The sequence below is a fragment of the Thunnus thynnus genome, chromosome 7, assembly GCF_963924715.1.
Source record: "Thunnus thynnus chromosome 7, fThuThy2.1, whole genome shotgun sequence".
NCBI classification, from domain to species: domain Eukaryota; kingdom Metazoa; phylum Chordata; class Actinopteri; order Scombriformes; family Scombridae; genus Thunnus; species Thunnus thynnus.
In genome coordinates this window covers 1,034,273-1,059,967 of record NC_089523.1, presented here as the reverse complement: position 1 = coordinate 1,059,967, position 25,695 = coordinate 1,034,273, and the positions used below count along the sequence as shown (strand labels likewise).

Here is a 25,695-nt window from a genome sequence, read left to right as displayed (position 1 = left end):
TGGGGGGTAGGGGTGTGTATCTCTCCCTCTCAGATGATTCAATACAGTGCAGTAGTCCGTTTACCTGTTTAAAGCTGTGTGTAAATTGAGCGCCCCCTACTGACAGTATACGGTAACATATACTATGCTGCAGCATAAGATGTGTTGTAACCTTGGAGTTTTCATGAATCTGATAGGGTGGGCAAGCTGTCAGTCTGTCAGTCAGCAGATTGACAGCTTGCCCAACCTATCAGATTCATGAAAACTTCCTCTCTTACTGCACATGACTGAAGTTAGGCTACATCTCGCATGCGCTGTCACAACGCGGTTTCGTGTAGCTAGAAGCTAGATGAAAGTTGGAGACTAAGGCTTACCAGCTTAAAAAACATGTCCAGAGGATGAAGCATGTTTGGACCAGGTCATGCCTACAGTGAAGTCGCAGCAGAATGGTTGTGAGACGTCATGTCAACCAGCAACAGTGACCATACAGAACACACAACATTAAACAGCTGTGCGTGGCTGATGAGTGTGTGCCAAAGTTTTTGGTCTATATCTTTTTGTGATCTACACAATGGGATCACTTGCATGTCTACACAAGTAAAAGAAATTTTCAATCGCAGTATTGCTGATGTTATATAAGCCAGTGTTACTGCTCTTGGTGAACATTTGGACAGGTGTTTATCAAAGTAACAGGCTGGAGTAGGGTCTGACTTTTTCTCCGTCACTTGTCTTTCGTTAAATGGCTCTGCAGTTTATTTGTCACTAAACAGCATGGCTTTTAACTGACCAGGTTGGATTTTTTTTTTTATAGAACACACATGCTTTCCAGTGGCAGTTGAAATTGAGATCTCTGTCGGTGTGTATTGTCTCTGGTGCATAATCCTTGTCACCCTGTGTCTTGTATTTTACTGTACATCCAACATGCAGCCACTACTTAAAGAGTTCATACTGTAAATACAGAGAAATACTTTGTGGTTTATAGTTTTTACAAAACAAGCTTGTGTATCCAAATGCGCACACACCAGGCACACGGTGTGTACACATTTGGACATACAAGGAGGCTGACTGGTGAGTTGGTTAATTACAGATTGTGTCATGCTATCTGAAAATGAGCCAAACTGACCTGCTGATGCTGGTGTGGCAGAATATTTCACTCATTTCCCATATTAGCAGCATTGACCTTAGTGCTTTATTTTAATTGGCTGATGGCTGCTCATCACCTTAAATAATTGTAAATGATGTGTTACATTATTTCTTTCTTTTTACATGCACGTGCACACACACACACACACACACACACACACACACAGGTTTACTTAAATCACTTTTGGGGTATTTACATAGACTTTCATTCATTTCATTCACATTCATAAAAATCTGTGACACAGCTTAATATAAAATGTAAACATATTAGAGATGGCTTGACCGACAGATTAAAAGGTTACATAGGTTATATAGGTAAACAATATGAAACATCTTTATTGCACAAACAAACAACTCTACACATTTAGGAATTAAAATAATCTGTAATGCGGTGTGTGCTGGCAGTGGATTAAAATCTGTCTGTGTTTACTGTCACTGCACAATGAAACATGTGCCAAAAATGCTACAGTTTTCTCTGTAATACTCTATAATTACTTACTATGTAATATCATGTTCAAATCTATTTTTCATAATCCTGCAGTTTGACAGTTCAAAGACTATTCTCAGACAGAGACAGGTTACGAAAAGGTAAAAATTCCATATTTAGGCCAAATGAGCAATGAACTGAACATTCTTCATGACCACTGAGCCAACTTTTCATTGATGAAGGCCAAAAGATGAGTTTGAAAACTCAGGAAACAAATAAGATGACTTTTGAGCTTGATTATTTTGCTCCATATGAGCTTGGTAATGTTCATGTTTTCCTACAAAGTACAACTGCTGGTGATTTTCAGTATATTACTGCACTCCAGTATTAAAAGAAGATGAAATTGTTTAAAAAAAAAAAACCCAGAATAAGTGGGATGTCTTGTTGAACCTGAACATGATATGGCCTTATTTCACCTCATTTCACCAAAGAAATCAAATGAAAATTCACAAACTTGGCACAGCACATTTTTATTCCAATTCCTCTTATCATGGATCCTCTTATATTTCAGTGTTAATGAGATTCAGACCATGAGAGAAACACTGTATGGACCTAAAAGTGTACATTCATATTGATGTATATTCATGACGAGGGTTCAAGATGTTTTGAAGTAATGTACTGCCACATGCAGAGAAAATAATGTAGGCACTTAACAGACTTCTTTTATCCTGGCACTGGTGAGGCATGATGCCTATGACACTGTTAACACAGAATATAGGTTTGTGTTTGTGGGACATGTCAAATATTTTTTTTCTTGCTTTGACCTGTAGCATAAACTTGTAGCATGCAGAGGGGAGAAGTAAACAGATATATTAAGTACAATTTACGTACTATTATCATACTTGAGTAAATATTTGACTACAGTTGGATAACTACAGCTGTTATCTAATGGCTGTACTTTCAAAGAGTAAGATTTTACTTTAAATATGCAATATCTTATTGCTGTTCCCCAAGAAAAGAGCCAAACAGAGCCAGCTGGGGTCACATGATGAAAAAACAAACAAAAAAGTAACTATTGATGTGTAAATCCATGTGGACAGATTGCTAAAATCAAGCCAGGGGATTCATAAACCAAGAAAAAAGATGAAGATAAATCGAGCATAGAGATGGATAAACTTTGAGGAGGAAAATATTTTATTTATTTTTATCCACTGTATGAAAACACAGAGTAGTAATCGCTGTCAGAAAAATCTAATACTGTACTGAGGCATTTCCTGTGCACTGTGCTGTTCCTGCAAACTTATTATTTATGCATTATTTATATGTGAAGATAAACAAGGGCAAGGGCCAGGGTATGTATTTTGAGATATAATGAATGCTTTAACAATCAGCGAGGATTTGTATAATGGCTATCATGCTGTGACTTCTTGTTTTCAGTCCATTACTATGATATATTATTGTATTTTTTCTACCACCAGCAGTATTAGTCTGTGTTCTCGTTTAGCTGCTTTGGCAATCAAATACTGAATCACAGTACTTAAATCTAACTGAATCACAATTCCCAAATTTAGAGATGCATTTTTTCCCCTAAGCAATGAGATTAGCAATAGGTTTGCATGGTTTATCAATCCCTGTGCACAGTTTAGCAAACTGTTTGCTTATTACAGTGTGCACAGAGATTTCTATGGCAATATCTTTTTCTTCCACATGGCTATAAGAATCCCTGGTGGTCTCTGTAGAAATAAACCTTTAGAGATTAGAGAGTTTTCTCTCTCTATAGATGACCATGTAATCCTTCTGTCATTGTCCGACTGTGCCTCTCCCTCATTCCTAGTATTTCTGCTGTTTGCATCCCTACGGTGTTTCTTGTTGGTCCCCTGTTTTGTTCTCTCTCTCTCTGGGTGCTTTTCATTATGCTAACTCTATGCTTCCTCGCATCCTCTCTTCTCCATGACCCGGAAACCAATGTCCCTCCACCATCATGGAGGATCTTCATGAGAGAGGAGGCGCCCTGAGGAGCTCAGAGCAAGGAACCACAGATGCATCCTTTGTGGAAGTTTTTTACCTGATGGCAACACCCCTTTGATCCAATGTGTCTATTGATTGGTCAGCTTATCTGATGGGACAGTAAACAGTCGGGCTGTTGTTGTAATACAGCTGATTAGGAAAACCACCTGTGGAGCAGTATCTGAAAGCACCAAAAGAAGATGATCATATTTACTCATAAAATAAAAATTACTGAGTCATGAGTCAAACACAACAAACACTCTTGTTTTTTCTTAATAAGCCAAAAGGCTTCTTTTCTTCTTTTCTGTTTCAAGTGTGTCTCAGCTCCTTCAGGAAAATATGACATGAAAATATGAAAATATGACATCCTATAAAATCATCCTGAGCCTGAAAAGGACGTCGGACTGTCACAAACTAAATAAACAATATATTATATGTTATTTAAACATATTCTGAAGGCTGCAGCTGTTTTTATTGCTCCTGTACGTCGGTTCTGTTCTTTCAGTAATTAATGGATTTAAATAGTCTATTTGTGTCTTATTCCACAACAACCAAAACCTGCTATAGATCTATATCTATATCACATGATAAAACATTGCATCGGTTATTAGGTGTTTTTGTCCCAGCTATCACTATGTAGAAATGATTAACAGTTTAAAGAGTTAGTTATTGTACATGAATTTGAAGTTTAAACATGAGAGAGTTTAAACTGTTTAGAGTTTAAACTTAATAATTTCTACCTATTAATAGCTTACTTTTTGATATTTAACAGTTGAGGTGCTGTGCATCATGAGTAGTTGTCGTCTCCTCTAAATGACAATGGAGTGAAGACGTTCCGTTTGATGAATTAAATTCCTCCGTCCTTGAGTCTCGTCCTCTCATCTCTCTCTCATATCCTTGCTGGGAGGAGCTAAGATGCGAGTGAGGGAAGCAAGGAGACACATTAGCATAATGAAAAGCACCGTCTGTCTGTGTGTGTCTGGGTGTGATGCTCTGTTTCCCTGCTGCTGCCAAACAGTATTTATGAGCTCTCATCTGGTCACTGTGATTTTGTTTTGATAAAGGAAAAATCCCATCAGCAGCAAGAAAGAAGAGCAAATGTACTCATGATAGTGTCACAAGAGAGGGAGGCCAAGAATTTTAGAATTTTATTTAACTCCTAATTCATTTTTCAGATTGGATGGGAGGCGCAGAGGACTATGGCAGGGTTTTCTTTGCAAGATTTTATTGATACCAATGCCATTATTGATTCCTGATGAATTTTCTGAAAAAAAAATAGACCTACACAGGGTTTTAGTGTCAACGCAACTGTTATATTATCTCCACTGTTTATCAATGACCAATGAATGAATAGATAAAACATAACTGGTAGGTAAGATAAATGGTCTGCAACCAAAAGTTAAATTCATTAATAATGAATTAACTAATTTGAAAACATTGTACAGTCTCCTGTCTGTATGAGAATAACAATATGAGTAGGAGGAGGAGCTAATAACACAGTTATTACCATTATGTCTCCTGCAGTGGAGACACCATTAGCTCCGGGGAAAGCCTTTGATGTCCAAGATGATGAACAGGCACAGGGTTTTGAAGTTTTGAAACAGACTGAGCAGTTATTTTATTCTTATTTTCTATTCTCTTTTATTTTTCTCACCTCAGAATTGGTTTAAGTTGTTTAATGCTGCAGTGCGTGTTGGTCAGCCAGTGTCGTTTGTTACTGCTAATCACTGCTCTGCTTGTCTTTCTCTTAGAAAGTTCATAGTATACTTCACATTCATCTTGCAAAGGTAATTATTTACTCATTTAATCAAAAAATGCTTGCAACTGCTGCTTTTTTTGAAGATGAATCACAAGATAGCCCTTGCAGTTGAGTTTTACCTTTTTTCGTTCTGTCAACATCACATGCCTGTGCATTGTTAAGAGGAATTGATAAGTTCGGAGGCATACAATTCTGATGGATTGGACAACTTGGAACCGGTTCTTAACTGGAACCGGTTCTCAATTCCCATCCTTACTTTTCACCCACACGTCAGACCAATAAGGGCCATGAACACCTGAGAAAGCATTCCCCCCTTGAGAATAGGATAATGCCCCTTAAATTTACCTGTGCCTTCTATCTGACATGTTTGAAAAGCAAGGAAATATAAATGTATTTAGTCTGCAGGTGACACAAAAGGTGTCTCTAGTAGACAGCGTAGAGTCTGTCAAACCGCTCGCCAATGTCTTCGGCACAGCAGCCACTTTCGCCTCCCTCCAGTGTTGCCAGATTGGGCAGTTTTCCACCCATTTGGGCTACTTTTTATTTAATCTGGCAGGTAAGATTTGTTTTGGGCAAGTTGTGATGGTTTTGGCTACTTTTTGTACCATTTGGGAGGCTTCCATCGGCAAGAGTTAGATTATTTTCAAATAAAATGTCCCCACCTCTCTGGAGATGAGATTGACAGTGCGCTGGGTTCAGTAGGGCCAAGCACTTCCTCAGCTGACATATGCACATGTGTAACCTATTGGCTTGTTAAGACTGCAAGGAAGAGAGGGAAAGAAAGAGAGCAAGGATAGAGAAGGAGTGAGGGAAAGAGGCGGGGAAACAGTGAGAGCATAAGCAAGGGAAAAGGCATCCCATGTCCCCCGATCAACTTATTTCACTATTACTTATTTTGAACACACACACACACACACACACACACACACACACACACACATACACGGCCTTCATTTGGTGTTATGATATTAGTATTTGATTTTCACTTATGGACATGTCAACTGTATCACAATACAGATAACTGATGGAAATCCATCAATCCTTCAATCATCTATACCTGCCTCTCCTTTGCTGGGTCACGGGGCTAGAGCCTACACTTTCCAATATAATGCAATCCATTACATCACCGCTTACTATGGCCTTAGAAGTGACCAATATCCCCCCTTTTATACTCAGACTTTGACATGTGCTCCCGAGGAGTCAGGGCTGTCCAATTTGAATTCAGCAAGTATTCTCAGGTTGACTTTTTGAGCCCTTTATGCACACTTTCTGTAGGTCTGCAACTTTGCTGACTTTGCTCAAGGGAATAACTCACATTGCATAGCACTGTGGCATCAAAACAGCAATGATAGTGGAATTGTGTACAGCACAAAAAGAAACATGAGAAAAACATGGAAGGATTATGCAAGATGAAACAGCACCTCCCTCTCTCTCTGTCATCTACCTCACTCAATAGATATTGTGCTGCACTCATTAGATCTTCCTGCTGCTGAGTATTGGGTGATTTACATTTTGGGCATGTTCACTTTGTTTTTTAAATAAATTGATTTCAATAGTTATTTTGAACTTGTGTGATCGGCTGCTCGTATTACTTTTCCTTCTCAAGCATATTTATTCATATATTGCTTCTGCATCCCAGAAATAAGGTGATAAATAAAAAAACTTGCATTTTCCTTCAGTGACATTCACCATGACTAACCAATTTCTGTTGCTTAATTTGACTTAAACACTTTACAGGGTAATAAATTAACTGAAATTGAAAAGGTTTTGCTCATTCACATAGAGGTCAATTTTGATTCTATCTAATGTATCAATATCTAAAGGTATTGACAGTGTGACAACAACAACCAAACCATGTGTCGCACTAGTGTCAGCAGGACTATAAAGAGAACCTTAGCTGTAAATTACCAACAAAATACTGTTGCTGTTTTCATTCAGCTTGATAATCAGTTTACTTTACCATTCCATTAATTCAGTCTAACATTTTGTTCATGTTTGACTTACTTCAGCAATCTCTTTTAGACTGGTTGCCATGTTTGTAGCCATTTCTTGTTTTTTGTCTTGTCTGTCTTATGGCCTCAGTGAGTTTGCCAGGTTTGGTACCATTGTGCCTGTACAGAAACCAAAACCAAAACCTGTTTACTGACTGTATATGGCACCCCATGCTATGGCTGGAGATGCTGCACAGAAGTACTGGGCGGATGGATATGCTGCTGTTTGTCAAGAATAATTTCAGAGTGTAAGTCACAAATCGAGAATTCTACATCTCTGTTTCTGTATAGATTACGAAAGGTATTACAACATGTTAATTAGTGAGCATTACACAGTAGTGGAAGAAGTATTCAGATCCTTCCACTACTCTACTACAAGTTAAAGTTCTGCATCCTGCATTCAGAATTATAGGCAAATGTACAAGTATTAATGTGTAAGAATGTGTAAGAATTATTTTAATGTTGTAGCTGGTCAACGTGTTAAAGGATATGTCTGGTAATTTTCTATATTTTTCTCATTGTCAACAAATCTCATGTGCAGAGCCAAACCAATGATGAACTGATCTATTAACAAGTATTATGCGTTTATATCTTATTCCTCTTCGCCATAGACCTCCGTTGTTGTCCAAAAACTGACCCATCAGTTAGTCACATCGCTGCACTGGGTGACATGGTCTTTGGCCCAGAAGAGTTTGGTCATTTTACTTTGTTTAAAAATGGGTCCAAAGACTAATAACCGCAATCTCGTTTTCAGGTTCCAGAGTGGTTCTGTGTAAGGCATATGCCACTGAGCATGCGTGGGAATGCAGTTCTGTTTACAGAGCTTTGCTAGCTTGTTTTACTATATATCACAACTCCTTGACTTTATACCATATGATGTACAGTGTAGTACAAAATCAGGAAGTTGTGATATGTAGCACAACAAGCTAGCAAAGCTCTGCATGCTCAGTAGCGTCTGCTGTACATGGAACACAACACTCCTTTGGCTGCTGCCTGTGAAGTGGAATATACGTGACATCATTCTTACTCTAAATGTACAGAGCTCAAAAGAGATATTCCAGTGATAAACACACACACACACACACACACACACACCTGGGCCCAGGTGCATAAAGCTGTGTACGCACACAGACATAAACATGCATGCACATTTTTTTTGTCAGATTTCTAAATGTGAGTGTGTATGCATTGTTCTGTTTTATAAATCTCAATCATCACATGCACAGCCCAATTTCATCTCCCACAGTTAGTTATAAATGGATGTATTGACACCTTTTATTATGTTTGCATATGAATTCTTCTCACTCATTAGTCTTGTCAGTGAAAAGACTGTGACCAAAGAAGTGGAAGTTTACAGATTATGACACATCAGCAAGGTTCACCACAGCACCAACTGTCATCACATACGACTGTCCATTAGTTCATTGCATCTACCATGAATTTTGAAGCAAATCCCGCCTTGTAATTGGTGGTGAAGCAATCAGACATGAAGCACACGTTCAAAGTTTTTGCCAACTACAGTCATGGGAAAGTTTCCCTACAAAAAGAAATTTCAAGCCCTCCATCTTCACATATTCAGACACTGGGAGTATGTAAATTGCTTTTATGTTAGTCCTTACAGCCAACAACAGAAAAATTTACGTGCTTTGCTCTAATCTTGGACATCTTGCATTGACACCAAAGTAGACAGTAGCAAAGAAATAACAGTGTCAAGTGAGGTATTCTGAGGGCAGGGACATTCAGCCAGGAGGTGTTGCTATTCTAATCAGAGTCCTATACTGTCATATGGACCGGCAGATCTGAATGGCTTTTTGAAAGACTTACTTCCTGATACACGAATAAAGAGAAGGGGGGGGGGGTCTTTTCCCTTGATCTCATACTCATATTGGGGACAGCTATTTAGATATCTCACCACTGAAAAAAGCTAATTATAATATATGACCTTTATGATAATGTAGAAAAATTAATCTCATTAATCTCATGTGAATGATTGAAAATGTATCTTATTGATTCCAGATAAATAAAGGTGGTTGCATTATTATGCTACTTTTGAATTTCCAACAAACATTTTATTTAAAAGTGTATAAATGTCCCTATAATGCTCCTATAATTGAAACAGTGCCTCTGTCATCTTCCTCTTTTGAACATAGAAAAAACATAAGCTCAGTGCAGGCTATAAGCACATCATGGTGCCAGATCATCTAAGTGTTATGAGTCATGTTCTCATGTGTGCTCTTAGTCAGCCTATCTCTGACTGTAGAATACTGACAGCTTTCATATCTCCTGTTGGGAGAGATATGCCAACCTGAATAAATAAATGTATGTGTGTGTGTGTGTGTGTGTGTGTGTGTGTGTGCTTGTGCGTGATTTTATCACTGTGGTTGCCATAGTCAGCCAGCAAAGCTACCTGCTGCCCAGTGCTGATAGAGTGGTGGAAAATTTAATAGGCAGTACCAGCACTGGAGTGGGAACAACCTGTGGGCCTCAGTCCAGTTGCTGCTGGCTCAGAGCTTGCACAGTCCACTGGGACTTCCTTCTGAGCCCTGCAGCTGCAGCCAGAGTGCTTGGGTTGGAAATGGTGGGCTTTCACACTTTCTCTCTCTCACTAACACACACATATACACCCACACACACACACACACACACACAGCCAATACATGTGCTGACAGTATCTAGGGGAGTCAGCAACACCTATCTGATTAAGAACAAGACTTCTGACCACACAGCTAAGGTCATACTACAGCAGGGCCAATGGTTCACATGGGTGAATAATAGGGGTAGAGTAAGAGGTGTTGTCCGACAAAAATATTGATATTTGTTAAATGCATTTCCGATACAAATTCTACACTATTTTGTAGCCAGACTACACTTCACAAGGTCAGGATTTACCCATCTACACTCCAAGTATCTGGTACCTGGATAAAATCTAGATCTGATTGAATCCAATTTCATTTACACTCTGTTGGCCAGATCACAATTCTGATTGCGATCTGTCTTGGTTTTCTCGGGCTACATGCAAATCAGAGTCAGTGCTTCACCACTCTAGAAGGTGTTGGTAATGCACCAGAAGCAGAAACACCAGAAGAAGAATAACTTTAGCAGTTTAGTCACAACAATTAACAGTAGCTACCTGTAATGCACACAATGATATACACTTAGGGATGACTAGCATGAACATGTGATACTAAAGTTGAACTCACTCTGCTCTCTCACCCACAGTTATTCAGTGGTTGCACTGATTAGGGATCAGATAAACTCTGTGATAGTATGTTATACCATCTGATTGTATGTGTTGAAATAGCTGGAGCTGCTTTTTAACTAATGGCTAATTGCAGATTCACTTTAGCTGCTCGTGTCGCAAGGAAAGAAAAGCTCACTGATGTGGTTTCACCTGGGATGAATGAAGATTACATATCCTTTCAGAGATGGATAGTCCTTTACTTTTATAAAATCTGGCTGGAATGCATCTGGAATCACCTCCACGGGTGATCTGCTGATGGTTTCTGTGTACTCCAAATTTAATTTATTACCATCAAGCCAAAATTTAAGTTTTAGGGCATAATGTGGTCTGATAGATTTCCTGATGTCCACAGTGTATAGTAGCCTTTTCACTAGGCTCTGGTCTGTCTGCTAGAGACAGTTATTATAAACCAATGTCATTAGTAAATGATGGTTTCTAACAAGAGTTGCAATAGAACATCTCTCAGTAAAGCTGAATAATGTGTTGTTTGTGGGAGTTTAATCTTATCATTAAAATGTCTTTCCATTCATCCCTGAACTTGTGTCAGATCCCTCTCAAAGGCCAACTGGATCAGATGAGCATTCTGTTTGTGTAGCATATGTTGGCGTTTTGAACTGTGAAAATTAATGTTAGCACACAGCTGTTGAAGCTGTACATGTATCAAAGTTGTCATGACACTTGGCATTATCTGGAGTAGTGTTTGGAAAGTGGTAAGAATCTATTGTATTTCTGTGTTTTTAAACTCTGGTTTAAAATGATTTCTGATTTGCTTTCATACACAGTCAACTGCCAAAGGTGCTATACAAATAAAATTGACTTGACTATGTAAGTTTGCTTTTTTGGTGAGAATTATAAACTTAGCACAAAAAGTAAGGAAATTTGTGTAAGGAATTTGTGACTATTTCTTTGTTGTAACAATGCTTCTTGGCAATAAAACTTATACCATCGGAAAGCCTGTTTATTTCCTTTTTAAATGGTGCCATATTTGTAAGGAACATGCATTTGCATCAGGAGAGCTGAGTATGGGTTGCGCCCATGAAACATTTGCCAAATCTTCTCTGCCAATGCCAAACAGTTCATTCTGCCATTGACTCTTGTTTGGTGTTTGGTGGATTAGATGATTGAAGTTTGAAGAAACAAGACATATTGGCAATTTAACAATTTATTCATTTAACAAACAGGAGCCTCAGTAGCATGTGGAAGAACCATACACAGTCACAACAGCCTGGCTCCTCCTCCTCATGCTGGTCACCAGCCTGGTCACACACTGCTGTGGGATGGCATCCCATTCTTCAACCAGCATTTGTCGCAAGTCAGCCAAGTGGTTGTGTGGGTCACTCTGGCATGAACAGCATGCCCCAAGCTGATTCCACAAGTGTTCAATGGGGTTGAGGTCAGGACTGCTAGCAGGCCATTCCATCCTCTCCACTCCCAATTCTGGAGGTAGTCTCTGATAAACCCCGCTCTGTGGGGGCGAGCATTGTCATCTTGGAGGATAGAGTTCGGTCTAGGCCTGACGGTGAAGGGCAGTCATGACAGGCCTCCTGGCATCCCTATGAGACCGGAGATTGGCTGCGTGTAGTCTGTTCTGGATTGTCTAGGCAGAGAGCCATCGGCCATATCGTCCTGCAAACCTTGACTGCAAATCTGTAGAAGACAGCCTACGGTACCTAAGTGCTGACAGGGTGAGGAAATGGTCTTCTTGGGGTCATCTTCTTGGTATGCCCACTTTGTGTCTCTGACATCCCCCGTTATATGGAACTTGGCCTTCACTTTGGAGATGGTACTAGGGCTCACTCCAAATAATGCAGCAACTTGGTTTTGTGGAACACCAGCTTGAAGTTGCCCTATCGCACGGGCCCTATCCAGATCAGTCAAACGTGGCATGCCGATTCTTGGAGCAGACACCTACTGACCACTGTAGCATGGGAGTACCAGAAGCTCAAAACAAGAGTCAATAGCAACAGCAAAATAAGCTGTTTGGCATTGGCAGAGAAGATTTGGCAACTTTTTCATGGGCGCAACCCACATACTCAGCTTTGCTGCTCATCCCACAAATGCATGTTCCTCAAAAATGTGGCACCATTTAAAAGGGAAATAAACAGGCTTTCCAACAGTATGAGATTTATTGCCAAGAAGCATTGTAACAACAAAGAAATAATCTACCAAACACAAATTTCCTTACTTTTTGTGCTAAGTTTAGTTTAAATAGCCAAAACCTACTAGTACTGTTTATGTGTTATAATTTTTCAGGTGTATTTTTGCAGTCATTGATATTGTCAATACAGTTTATAAACTTGTTTATGGGACTTACTATATACTATGTTTCCTTATAATACATGGGAGTGGGAGCATGTCTAGATTAAAGTGTAATGAGGAACGCTGGAAAAAACATGAAGGACCCCAATCACCACAGCTTTCACTGCTACCATCAGGTAGGCAGAACAGAAGCATCAGAGCCATATCCAGCAGGCTCAGAGACAGCTTCTATCTGCAAGCCATCAGACTGTTGAACTCTGGGACTTTGTGAACATACATAACATACACACAGACACATACACACACTCTTCCCTTCAAGGCAATATTTATATATTTAACAAAAGTATTTATTTATCACGTATGCGCAATACCGCACTTGTGTATCTCACGCCGTATTTCCACATAGGAATAAATGGTAAGCGAAATCTAGTCTGACTGTTCCATCAGGTCAACAGTGAACTTGTCTCCACCTTCTTCCTTGTTCTTTCCTTGCTAGGTGTAGTGCTGATCACCTGAAAGGAAGTGATCTGTGTCTAAATCTGCTATTTAAGAAACATCTGTGCTGCATAATTGCGATACTGATGAGGGTCACCTGGCCAAAAATGTTTTCGACCAAACCTTTCATCGTTGAATGCCATCACCAGTTACTATAAAATCGATACCACACCAATCTCTGAATGCAGCAGGAACTCTGTATGTAGAAACTTGAACATAAACCACAAAAATAATGCACATGAAAACGTGAATACAGGCAGAGTTTGAGAATATTGACAGCTGATGGAGAAAATCAATAAATAAGCACACAAGAATCATCCCGGGAGTGTAAATGGGAGCGGAGAAGAAATACTAAAGGCATATTATGCTTTTTGTGACATTTTTTTTCTACGTTGTCAACAGCTGACATAAAAGCCTGTCCATTCCATAGCCTTGGTTGCTAAGGTGTTTCCATGTATATGGACATATGGACGTATTTATGAAGTTGACATTTTGTGTAAAGAATGAAAAAAAGTAGTGAAATCTCACTACTATAGTTTGTTTCATGGTTTGTTGATGTAGCCTCTGGAGATGGTCAATGTCTGCCAAGCCCGAGATTTAAAATATAGACATGGAAATGTGCATAATATGTCCCCATCAGTTGGGACAGATGAAGAGGAGGAGATGATGCCGCAGAGAATGAAATGCAGCAGTTTACAGTTATTACAGAAAGACAGAGATGCTAAGGGAGAGAAAATTAAGTTAGTCCACAGTTAGATGAGATGTCTCTCCGACGACTGCCATGAAGCTGAGCATAGGGAAGGAGAGGTGAGAAGAAAAGGAACATCAGCAGAAGGCAGGGGGAGAGGTATAGGACCTCAGATGGTAATTAGAAGGAAACTAGCCAGGAGCCATTCTATAGGAGGAGCGGATTAACCTTATTGACAACACAAGTGAATGCCACTAGAGAGCAATAGCAGGCAGCAGACAAAGTGCTGACAGCTTAAAAGAACAGTTTGTAATTATCTTGAGGGAAGGCACATTTTACAGGATACATACATACATATCCACATATTGGCTGCATCCTGTTCCAGGGACCTCTGAAATCTGCATTTCAGAATAGTCTAATAATCAGACCAAAAACCTTGTTTTTTGACATTTTGTTTCCAGTTTGAGTATTCAGTCTGACAATTGTGCTCATGTATGCTGTTTATGTTCAGGAGGGGTTATCTAGGCTAACTGATCAGGAGAGAGTGATGTATCCATCGTGCTGACATTGTTTTCAGTCAAGGACAATAGTAGACGTAAGTGGTGGCCTGTGCCAAACTATTTTTCTACTGCAGCAGCCCCACTGGGGATGCCATTTAGCAGCGCACCCACCTGTGGTACTGCCCCTCTCCCACCCACTGTGAGTTCCACTCACTTGTTGCCACAGTCTAAGGAGAGATCAAACTCATGCTGATACTGAGTTTTGCCAATGCAAAATAAAACCAAAGTCACTCCTGGCAGTATATTTACCAGAAAGACATTTTATTGACTGTGGTTTTAACTGTTTAATGAAAGGATCTATTTCAGTGAAAGTCGGGTTCGAGCATCCAGGCATAAAATAGCTACAGGCTTTCTGTGAGGGCTGGCGTCTACCCTGTAGGTAGGGTTAGAGAGAGCTCTTCCTCTATAAGGACAAGTGTGGGCAATTTTGTTTGAGGCTTGGTCTCATGTGTGCTTGGAATGGTTTGTCTGTGCAGGTAAGGGAAATTGGGGGTGAAGGTTGGTTGTATTTTTGGGAAGAGTTGTATTTTATTGGGAATAACTGGTTTTCTTGCATGTAGCACTGCGGTGCAGCTGTTTGCCAAGTGATCCAGTTTGGTGATTGTTCTGTAGCCCCATGCTGAAGAGGTAGGCCACCAATTTAATCTGGTCTTTGTGTAACTTCACTAGATTATTAGTGATGTGTTCAATCTAACCCTTTAAGAGGAGTCAGCTGTTGTCTATCCCCTATTGGAGCCACAGTACAGAGCCAATCTTTACCAGTGCTGGTTTTTAGTAGGACTTCCTATTGAAGGATAAACTGGTATGGTAATGTAGGAGGGTAATTCCCTCCGAGGTATTTTTGCCAGTGTTATAATTGTGTTAGATCTGAAAAAATGTTAACCTTTTTTCAGATTTAATGCCAGACTGCTGCTTCACCTGTGCCAATATAACCCAGCTGTTTGAAGTGCCTAACTGATGTTATCCGGTAGGACACCATCTCAGATTGTCACCAGCCTATTGTTTTATAATTTGACTGAGCAGTTTGACTTTTTTACTACTATGTGTAATTGTTTTGTTGGACTAATTTTTAAGTCTTTCTGCATCTGAGCCAACTGAACCTTTTTAAATATAGTATTTGATTTTGTTTCTTTCCTAGGCAGTGGGAAGACCTGCAGGGAGCAATCGTGAGGGTGGTGGTCACCTCAAGCAGTTTGCAGATTTACCCCAACTTGCAAGCAGTGTAGGTTGCAGTGTTGTAGAGGTCACGGTGTGGTGGTTTGTTAGGGTTCATGATAGAATCTCCCCGCATTAAGTACCCTGCCTAGCTTATTTTTTTGCCAGGCCGTATATTTTACACTCCTATATGTGTGTCCTATTTTAGATCAGAAGCTTGGATTACAACACACACAGAGGGAATGTGACTTCATTGTCTACTCAGGTCACCATTACTCCACTATAATTTTTACATAGCAAATAGTTGTGTGCTGACATCTGGGCTGAATGTCGCAAATTGCTCCTTTAGCTTACCGCATCCTGCAAGCTCTGTCTTGAGGACCACTGCCTGATTCTGCAACCACTTACAGTGCTGGGTCATCTCCTATACCAGGATGGGGAGCTCCTCTTGCAGCCGTGTTGTCAGCATGTCCTGGTCATGTAGCTTTTTCTTGATACCGATTGATACTAATAATCCAAAACAGTTACATGAAACTGTAGCATGACATTTTGTAATGCAAACATAATGGCAACAAAATTTGTCATTTTCTAAAATGCATATTTTATAATACAGCCACCAATATACTTAATATATATAATAATATATCATTGTCAGAATAATTCAGTATTCCAAATACTGTATGACATTTTTGAAGCATTGGACAAATGCATACCACTGCCATGGTCCTTCCATGGCCATATTGTACCAGTGCTCTGTCCAACAAGAGCTTGGTCCACCAGGGCCGCATCAATCTTTTTGGAGCAGTCTGCAGCAAGACCATTGTACTTTTCAATCTCCTGGAGAAGACGCTTTTTGTCTACTGTCAACTTTCTTTGGAGACAATGGCGAATTTTGTTGCTGTCTACAAAGACATATAAAAATAGGTTTTTAGGAGAAATTGTAATAATGCACTCTAATCACATATGCGGACATACATACTATGCACATGTTATATTAACACAATATACATACATTTTTCCATATATCAGATAATTAAAGAAAATGCCTACATACTACTCTGACAGTAGAGGGTTTGTTTCTACTGCTTCACACCCAGATGAAGACCCTCGAGACCCCTGGAGATTGAGCAGACCTGTTACTTGGGTCAACACAAATGTCTATAATAAGGAAAGAACTGCAAAAAGGCATGTACTGTATATTGTTTTGTCCTTACCACTCTCTGCCCATTCCTTGACTTCAGCAATCCACTGTACTTCCATTGCATCTGAGCACTGCAGCTCCCTCTTAAGATGTGACAGCCTCTCTAACTCTTCTTTTGCCCTTTTACATGTCTAAAATGTTTACAATACAATTAGAACTTAGTAAGCTTAACAGCTGGTTCAAAAACAGGTTCAAAATATATATGAATAATGACACAACAAACATGAATATGGAACATACCCTCCAATATCTCATGGAGTGAACCTTGTGTAGCGTCTCATCTTTGTGACGGTTCCAACTCATTGCATGCACAGTGAGCCGGTCTACACATGCTGGTATAAGAGGACTTACTTTATGGTCTGCAATCTGTAACAATATTAGATGATAGCACAAACTCCAAGACTTATTAAAGTGAGATAGCTTTTGACAAGTACTTTGTTGTCAGGGCACAACATGAGAGGTAGCTGTTTACTTACTCCACCTCCTCACCGGCAGTTGTGCCTGCTCCCTCCTGGTTCCAACCACTCCATTTTATCTTTTGCAAGGGTACATTAGAGCCAATGAAGCACTTAGACAATGTGGACAAATATTAGGGACATGGAACTCAGCTCAAGGCTGTCCATTCCCATAGTAACACATAGCATATTCAATTGAAAATAACAGATAAAAGACATAGCTCACACTTGGTAGCAAGAGCTCTTGCATGCATGATGCTCAGGAAGGGCTTCATTTCTGTAAGGCCCTTAAGAGCTGGACTGACAGTGGCAATTTTTTTGCAGGTATGGCCAGTATGTGCATGCCACATCCATAGCAAAAAAATGTACCTTGCTTGGGAGAAGCCCCTTGGGAGATACAGGGAATAAGCAAATATCCCCCACCAGTACATATTTAGGGCTTTTAGTAGGTAGCCATGCTGACACGTGGCAACCTCAATGCCTTCCTCATCTAGTTTGGTGGACCACCTTCATGTCACCCGTGCAGCTGCCCAGTGAGAGTCTCCACATGTGCCTCTCCCCTGTATCTGTGAATATAGTGCATTGAAAGATTTTTGATGCAAGTCACAACAAATCAAAACACTGCATCATTCTTGCCAGTTATTCACTCAATACAAGTTTTAAATAAATGTCTGACAATGTAAGCAGTAGGGAGTATAGACTACTTCTAGAGGTACAGGATAATGTAATGATTCTTTTAGTTAAAGAACTATTTTGTGAGTGTATAGTTTAAATTTAAATTCTTCATCCATCTGTATTGTATTGTCAAAATCTGATAACCTCACTGTCTTTGGCTAAAAATAGCCAAAGTAGTGTCATTAGATCTAGGGGAAAAAATATCACATCCATTTCCGACTCTTGCCAAATTTACCAAAGAGAACTTAAAGTACACCTTCCAGTATGGCCAGATTGAAATCTGCTGACACTGCTACCATTTCAGGTGTGCAGGCGGAGTAGGTGAGAGGGGCATCACAGCAAAGCTGTTTTTTTCTTAAAGGAGACATATGAAAACTCAAGGGAGCTCTGCTGCGGGGCTTTCCCGTTTATCTGTCCAGAACAGAACATATATCAGTTAAAAAAAAATAAAATTGTGATAGTCAAAGTATATGGAAATAATTTGCTGATAATAACTGGTTAGCATAATACATAGTATTTGTGGTCTCATACTTTTCCTGCACACAGTGTTTGATATTCCAGCAGCTTTGCAAAGGCTTGTCTGGAGAATCCAGGTGAGCTCACTTTGTACATAGATACACAATATTATTTGATTAATGATCCAACCTTATAGCAGGCTGGTGGAGAAGCAACACAATGGCTTGCCAACAGCCTCAGATTCCAAAAGGCATGTGAAGTGGTATGGCTGTGCTTCCTCCCAGTGGTCTGAGGCTTTCTGCTGCCGAACAGACCACTATGATGCTGAGCTTCTCTCAGGCTCAGCAGGACATGGACATGACTCTAGTATGGCAGAAAGCCTCTCCGTGTTTTGTTCTGCAAAGAAAATAGGACCAAACGATCTACATTCTATATACAGTATTTTGATTTCAGAATAAATCACTGTATATTTACCAAATATCTCTTGAGGATTTAGCTGTGCTCTGGGTAATGGCAAGGAATCCTTTGCAGGAAGTGCCAACACCTCAGTGCCCATACCTGTAAAACATGACAGTTTAACATATCAATGCATCCATTGTTTTTTTACATACATATTGATGGACCTTTCCTGAAATTACAAATGAGATATTTTATGTTTTTCAGTTTAATTTAGTAGCTGAAGATTTCCTCCACTATTGGACTACTCTACATAGCATCTGTATTACATTGGGCCATTGTTTGTCAGTGATCTAATCTTACTTTTGTACATAAACAAGGCCTCCACATCTCCCTCTGGCCCTGCCACGTCCACGGCAGCTCTTTTTGGTGGAGCTCATTGGTGAGTCTCCTCCAGACAGTGTCCATTTGTGCTCCTCCACAGCCTTCTGTGTGTTTAAGTCAAAAATCTTGTTTAGACTGAGTTGCTGAGGTTCTGAGGTTCATGTAAAAGGTGTTAACACCTTACCCTGGCTTCACCAAGGATTTGGTCATGTATCAACCCAATGGCAGGGTGTCTTCTTTCTTGGCACTAGAGATAAAGGGGGTAAAGTATGAATTGTTTGGCCATTGTAAGACAGACAAACAGATGGACAGACAGATATACACAAAGAGATAGATAGATTGAGCAGTAATAGGGATAGATAAATAGATAGATAGACAGATAGATAAATAGATAGATGACAGGGTGAGGTTGGCTCTTAAAAGTGCCTTTGAGGTTCAAATAGCTGCTGCACAGTAGATAGATGCTGCAAGGAGAAAAAGGAAATTATTCATTAATAAAAACTAACAACTAAGTATAAAATTATACCATGTCTGAACTGATCTTGGACTGTGTTGTAGTTTAATTTACTATAAGTAATTAAAGTCAACCTCTATTCAGCTTGCAGGGTAGTGAGCCGCCTGTTTATATTGCGCTGTGCATCTACTGGTGTAGTTATGGTACACAGCATTCAGTCAAATGTACTGACTCTGTGAGTCTATTGGTGTAATTACGGTACACAGCTATGGTATGCTAAACAGTGTTAGCTCTGTAGTGAACTTTGCTAGTTGCCATTTAAGCTGCTATGCACATATATAAGTCTACCCCCTCCAAAAAAAAAATTGATAGCAGAGGCTTGTACACGATCGCTCGACCTTACCTTGGATGTATCCTCCTTTTCTCTGATTTAATGGCGGATCACAAACCAATGTGTGTAGGTGCGTACCGTCACCTACTGTACTGGAGCGTGTAACATCAGGGCTTTACATACTTCAAGTTACATAAAAGTAAAGAAAAGTTTATAACAAAAGTATATCTTATGATCTAATCCTGTATCTATAAGAAAAATAAAGTGATTTTACCGCACAAACAGAGCAGCTCTGTTATAATGTATAAGATTGGAGGGCAGTGTGCGCATGCGTAAGTCCGAAATGGCTGCTAAGATTTATATTTTGTTCTATCAAGTACTCTATTCAATAGAGTAATTTTTGTGACTATGAGTACGAAATACTGTGACTTCAAAACAGTTGATGTAAACAATTAGACACAGAACTATATTACAGGCCTTGCATTCCCAGAGTGTAGTGAGGTTCCCAAATAGTGCAAATATAACATGTAAAGGTAACACTGAGATAAAATCTATAGAGAGCTATTTACAACAAAAAGCAAGGGTAGCCATAGGCGTTTTTTTCTCTTTCAGCACTCTTCAAAACAGTTGTGGGCGTCCTGCCTTGACACCTTCTCTGGTTATTATTGCTATTATTATTATTATTATTATTAGTCATATCTCTGTTATTATTATCACTGTTATTGTTATTATTGTTGCTATTATGCTTCTCTGTGTCTCTCTCCCCACTCCCCCCTCTCTCAAATGGTTGGGTTGAGAGAAAAAGCTCAACCCAACCAGTCAAGGCAGATGGCCTCCCACCTAGAGTCTGGTTCTGCTTGAGGTTTCTTCCTGTTAAAGGGGAGGTTTTTCCTTACCATTGTCACCAAGTACTGCTCATGGGGGAATTGTTGTGTCTCTCTTAATTAAAGAGTACGGTCTAGACCCGCTGGGCTGGGCTCCTGGAGATCTTGACCTCTTTTGGGTCCCTCTCCCACACACCCTCCTTGTGCTCCTTCTTGGGGTTGTGTCAGTCTGCTCACTGAACATGTACACAAACACACATACATATGTAAACATATACATATAAAGAGTTTACAAAGTTTACACACAGAGTAAAGAGCAAAAAAAAGCAATACATTTTCATATGAAATTTGTCTCACCTCTTGTCATCTCCCCCTCCCACGCCCCCTCCATGCAGGCATCTGTGTGCTGCTCGTTGGGCTTGTTGGCCTGGATGTTCCAGGTTGCTCATCATCTCTATACTTACTCTATATTTAGTTATGCTGCTATAGGCCTAGACTGCTGGGGGACTTCCCATGATGCACTGAGCTCCTCTCTCCTCCTCCTCCTCTCCATCTGTATGCATTCATGTAACATCAATGCATGTCAATAACTTTGCTTCTTCCCCGGAGTTTTTTGTGCTTTCTCATCTCACAGGAACCCCGGGTTCTGGGCCGAGCCTTCACGGTCCTTCACAGTCCCGATGGCATCCTTCCCTGGCTATTGATACTTATACTTATTGTTGTTGTTATGATTGTTGTTCTTCTGTCCCCCCTCCCCTTTCCCTCTCTCTTTCTCTCTCTCAACCCAACCGGTCAAAGCAGATGGCCGCCCACCAAGAGCCGGGGTCTGCTTGAGGTTTCTACCCGTTAAAGGGGAGTTTTTCCTTACCGCTGTCGCCAAGTGCTTGCTCATGGGGGAATTGTTGGGTCTCTGTAAATTAAAGAGTATGATCTTGACCTGCTCTATGTGAAAAATGCCTTGAGATGACTTTTGTTGTGATATGGCGCTATATAAATAAAAATTGATTGATTGATTGATTGATATACATGTACACATACACACATATGACGAAGATATAAAATAAATGATAAAGTCTGCACCATCCCATCTTGCATGCTTTTACGCACACGTAAATATTTTTTTTATATCGAATTTATATCATCCTATCTCAGTTTTTACGTGTCTGTCACACGTCTGTCAACATCAAGCGAAAACTACGTATACACATGTAAAAAGAGTTTACAAAGTCTACACAAAGAGTTATAAAGAAAACGAATGCATTGCATTTTCGTAAGAAGTTAGGCTTACCTCTCGTTGTGGGTGAAAAAAGACGGATTCCTCTTGAAAAAACAACTAAATGGCTTTATGGCTTGGCTTACGTTAAGCATTTGCTTTGTTTTTCCAACTGAAAAACTCAAAGTCTCCTGAAAATTATCTCAATATTTCCTCACGTGTCTCTGTTGTTCTCTCCCGCTTCCCTCTCTTGCCCGCTTCTCTCTTGCCTCTCTCACCCGCATTTCTGCTCTGTAGGTGCTCTTCGCAATTGGCAACCCTCCCTTCCTGAAATGTTCAATCTGTAGAGCACAATCAGCAGAATCGAGCATGTTTTTTCTATTCCGTCATATGACAAAAAACGACAAAGATATAAAATAAACTCGACGTCTGCCCCATCCCAGCTCGCACGCTTTTACGCATGAGTAAACATGATTTTTATATCAACATATCTCTGTTTTTACTTCGTCTATCAACACCAAACAAAAACTGGCATAGAGTTTTAAGCCAGCACTTTGGACAGAAGTTGACAGCAACACTTAATGTGACTTTGTTTTTATGCTACGATGTCCTGAAACAGACACGTCATTTGATCACGCCAGCGTGATTGGAAGTATATTGTGAACTTTCTACGCTGTCACTCAGCAACTGATGTTAACGGAGTGGAGCAGCAAGCTCCAGCAGAAATAAACGAGATGAGACCTGCATTTCTTGCATATATATATATATATATATACATATACACACATGCACACACACACACACACACACACAAAACACAGTGGTTGCAAAGTGCTTTAACGTACAAAGAGAACCGAATAGAAAAGTGAGAGAAAAGCAGAGTGTATAAAAACATTGTCAAAAAAAGCACACAAGAGCAAAGTCTTACAGCTGCTTTAAATGAAATACAACGACAACTTAGGTTAAGCACAGTTAAAAGGTCACTGAGTAAAAGTGACACTAGAAAACCTCAATAGAAGGGGAAAATGTAGGAGGAAGGGAATTTCATAGTTTTAGGGCTGCTACTGAGAAAGTCCTGTACACACTACCACAACACAGTTCTGTTTGTAAAGACTGTCCTCCCAAGAAAAATGACACAATAGGTCGTAATGTCAGTTGCCCAAAAACAACATAGAGTAACAGATGCCATCTAGTGGCCATTGAAATTATGACCGGAGCAGTGGTGCAGTTCAGATGACGCCTATACAAGGTGATAATTTGTGTGTGTGTGTGTGTGTGTGTGTGTGTGTGTGTGTGTGTGTGTGTGTGTGTGTGTGCGTGCGTGTGTGCATGTGTTTTGAAGGCTTAGAAACACCCTGAGGTTTGTTCTGCAAATGACACAACAGTTCTCCTAAAATGCACACAAACACACACATCAATCGACTCAGAACTGAAGATAAGTTTGATGTATTTCTATACTGACATTATCAGTGACATATTATGAAAGGTCTCAGACTGTCTTGCAGTGTTTTTTTTGTCCCCTGCTCTCTGAGACAGTGTTTTTTTTTTTTTTTTTTTTTTTAAATGTTGATGTTTTTTTGATGAGTCAGTGTGGACCTGTGGTGCCAGGAGGGTTTTGACAGGATTTAGGCAGCTCTCTTAATCTTAATCATCAGTACTATAGATGTGTGTGAATCACTGAAATGTGGATATCTTCAATGCTATTTGTTTTGCCATTTTTACTTTATCATACTGCATAATTTGAAGGACAAGTCTGGTGATATTCACTATTTTTTGTCTTGTCAATAAATCCCATGTGCAGACTTAAACCAACAATGAACTGATCTACTCACAAGTATTGTGTCTATATCCAAAGCCTGATAGATCTCATTCATTCATCATTAACAACACATCAATGAGCCACACTGTGACATGTTCCTTCATTACCATGAACACATACTTTGACAAATGCACTATTTTCTCCAGTTTGAGTAACATTTGTTAAAAACTACAGTGACCAGCTGTCTTAGGAAATTACTGAACCTTAAAAAATGAAACTATATATTTGTGAGTTGTTTTAAAGATCAACTGTAGACAGGAGAAGTCACAAAGTATCGAGGGAGAATAACATACTTTTGGGTCTGCACATGGGATTTGTCTTCTGTTAAGAAGAATAGAAATACTGTCAGAGCTAACCACTGGCTTGGACTCAAGACGCAGACTCAGAATCGGTTCAAAAATCCAGTCCTTTTAATAAGAATGAGGTCGGTACACAGGTGATCTGATATCAAGGCAACAGCGTCCAAATCGGCAGGCGAAAGGCTAGATCAAAAGGCAAAAAACAGGTCTTGTAACTATAGGGCTGAAAGAACTCACACAAGCAAAAAAGGCTGCAACGCTGTCACAGGGAACGAGACGAACTGGCACAGAAGGAAGGGAACACTGAGACTATATACTCTAGGGGAGGGGAGACAATGAGGCACAGAGTTGAGTATCAAAATAAAACAGGAAGTACAAGACAAAGAGCACTGGAAGAAACAAAAAGGTAACTCAATGTGACAAATACATTATATGGCATAAGTGTGTGTAGCTGTTCTTGCCTGTCACTAACTATATCTTTCTACAAAACCTGTACTGTGTGTGAATGGAATGGAGACAATGACCATAGCTCTCCTGAAAACTGGGGGGTTTATTCTCTCCACTAAATGAAATAAAATAAAGTCACTGCAGCAGCTTCATAAGGTGCTCTTCATTTGTTTTGTCCACAAAAATAACCCATTTTAAGTACAGATTTTCCTGCAGCATTATGGACTCTGATCTCTGCCTCTTAATTTTTCATCCCTACATTTTGATACATGCTCTATTTATTGTGTAATATTTTATGTTTGCCTATATATCGTGCTGTTGATACTGTGTACTGATTCTCTCCATGCTGTACCAAAAACCAATTCCACCCACTCTGTCTGCATGGCCTTTCAAGTAAAAGTAACAATTTCATGATTCACTGACAAATGTTGTCCTGCTGATAGGTGTATCTTAGAGACAGAGATGACCTATGTTGTAACTGAGTTTGAAGGACTTGTTCCCTCGATGATTGACTTTGATGTGTAAAATTGGTGGATTACCCCTTAAGCACAAAAGATACTCAATAGCACTCAGGTATTTTGGTGGCGGTGGTGAGGAGACAGGTGGCCTTTATTTCCATTTAAACACTTTCATCCTTACAGTTCTGAGCAAAACCCAGTGTGTTAAAGTGAACACAGTAAATGGGCCAGTCCCTTCTTCCACAGTGAGTCCTCTGATGTTATGCTTTAGTGATATTTCGTAGTACATATTTAAAACATCTGCAAAGAGCATCATTAAAATGTGTGAAATATACAGTACATACTACACATGCATATTTCACTTTGCTGCATGCATATTCATCACCTAAGGTACATACATGTATCCATGTTGTATATGGGTATATGTTATCCAGTATACATGTATCAATCAATCATCAATCAATCTTTATTTATATAGCGCCATATCACAACAGAAGTCATCTCAAGGCACTTTTCACATAGAGCAGGTCAAGACCGTACTCTTTAATTTACAGAGACCCAACAATTCCCCCATGAGCA

General features: G+C 39.7%; 1 long non-coding RNA gene across 4 annotated transcripts; it reads right to left on the bottom strand.

Annotated features, from left to right (window-relative positions):
- Positions 1-1,627: 1,627 nt before the first annotated feature.
- Positions 1,628-20,430, bottom strand: LOC137185570 (uncharacterized). 4 transcript variants are annotated; one of them, XR_010928884.1, is made up of 11 exons: positions 19,467-20,430; positions 18,966-19,049; positions 18,292-18,887; positions 17,382-17,440; positions 17,146-17,271; positions 16,919-17,036; positions 16,759-16,820; positions 16,418-16,606; positions 16,113-16,211; positions 4,312-4,466; positions 1,628-3,737 (listed from the first exon to the last, which is right to left on the bottom strand). It is a non-coding gene; the product is annotated as an uncharacterized lncRNA (long non-coding RNA). The 4 variants fall into 4 exon arrangements; XR_010928886.1 differs by having other exon boundaries at positions 17,146-17,440; positions 18,292-18,446; positions 18,681-18,887; XR_010928885.1 differs by having other exon boundaries at positions 16,755-16,820; positions 17,146-17,440.
- Between the last annotated feature and the right edge of the window lie 5,265 nt (positions 20,431-25,695).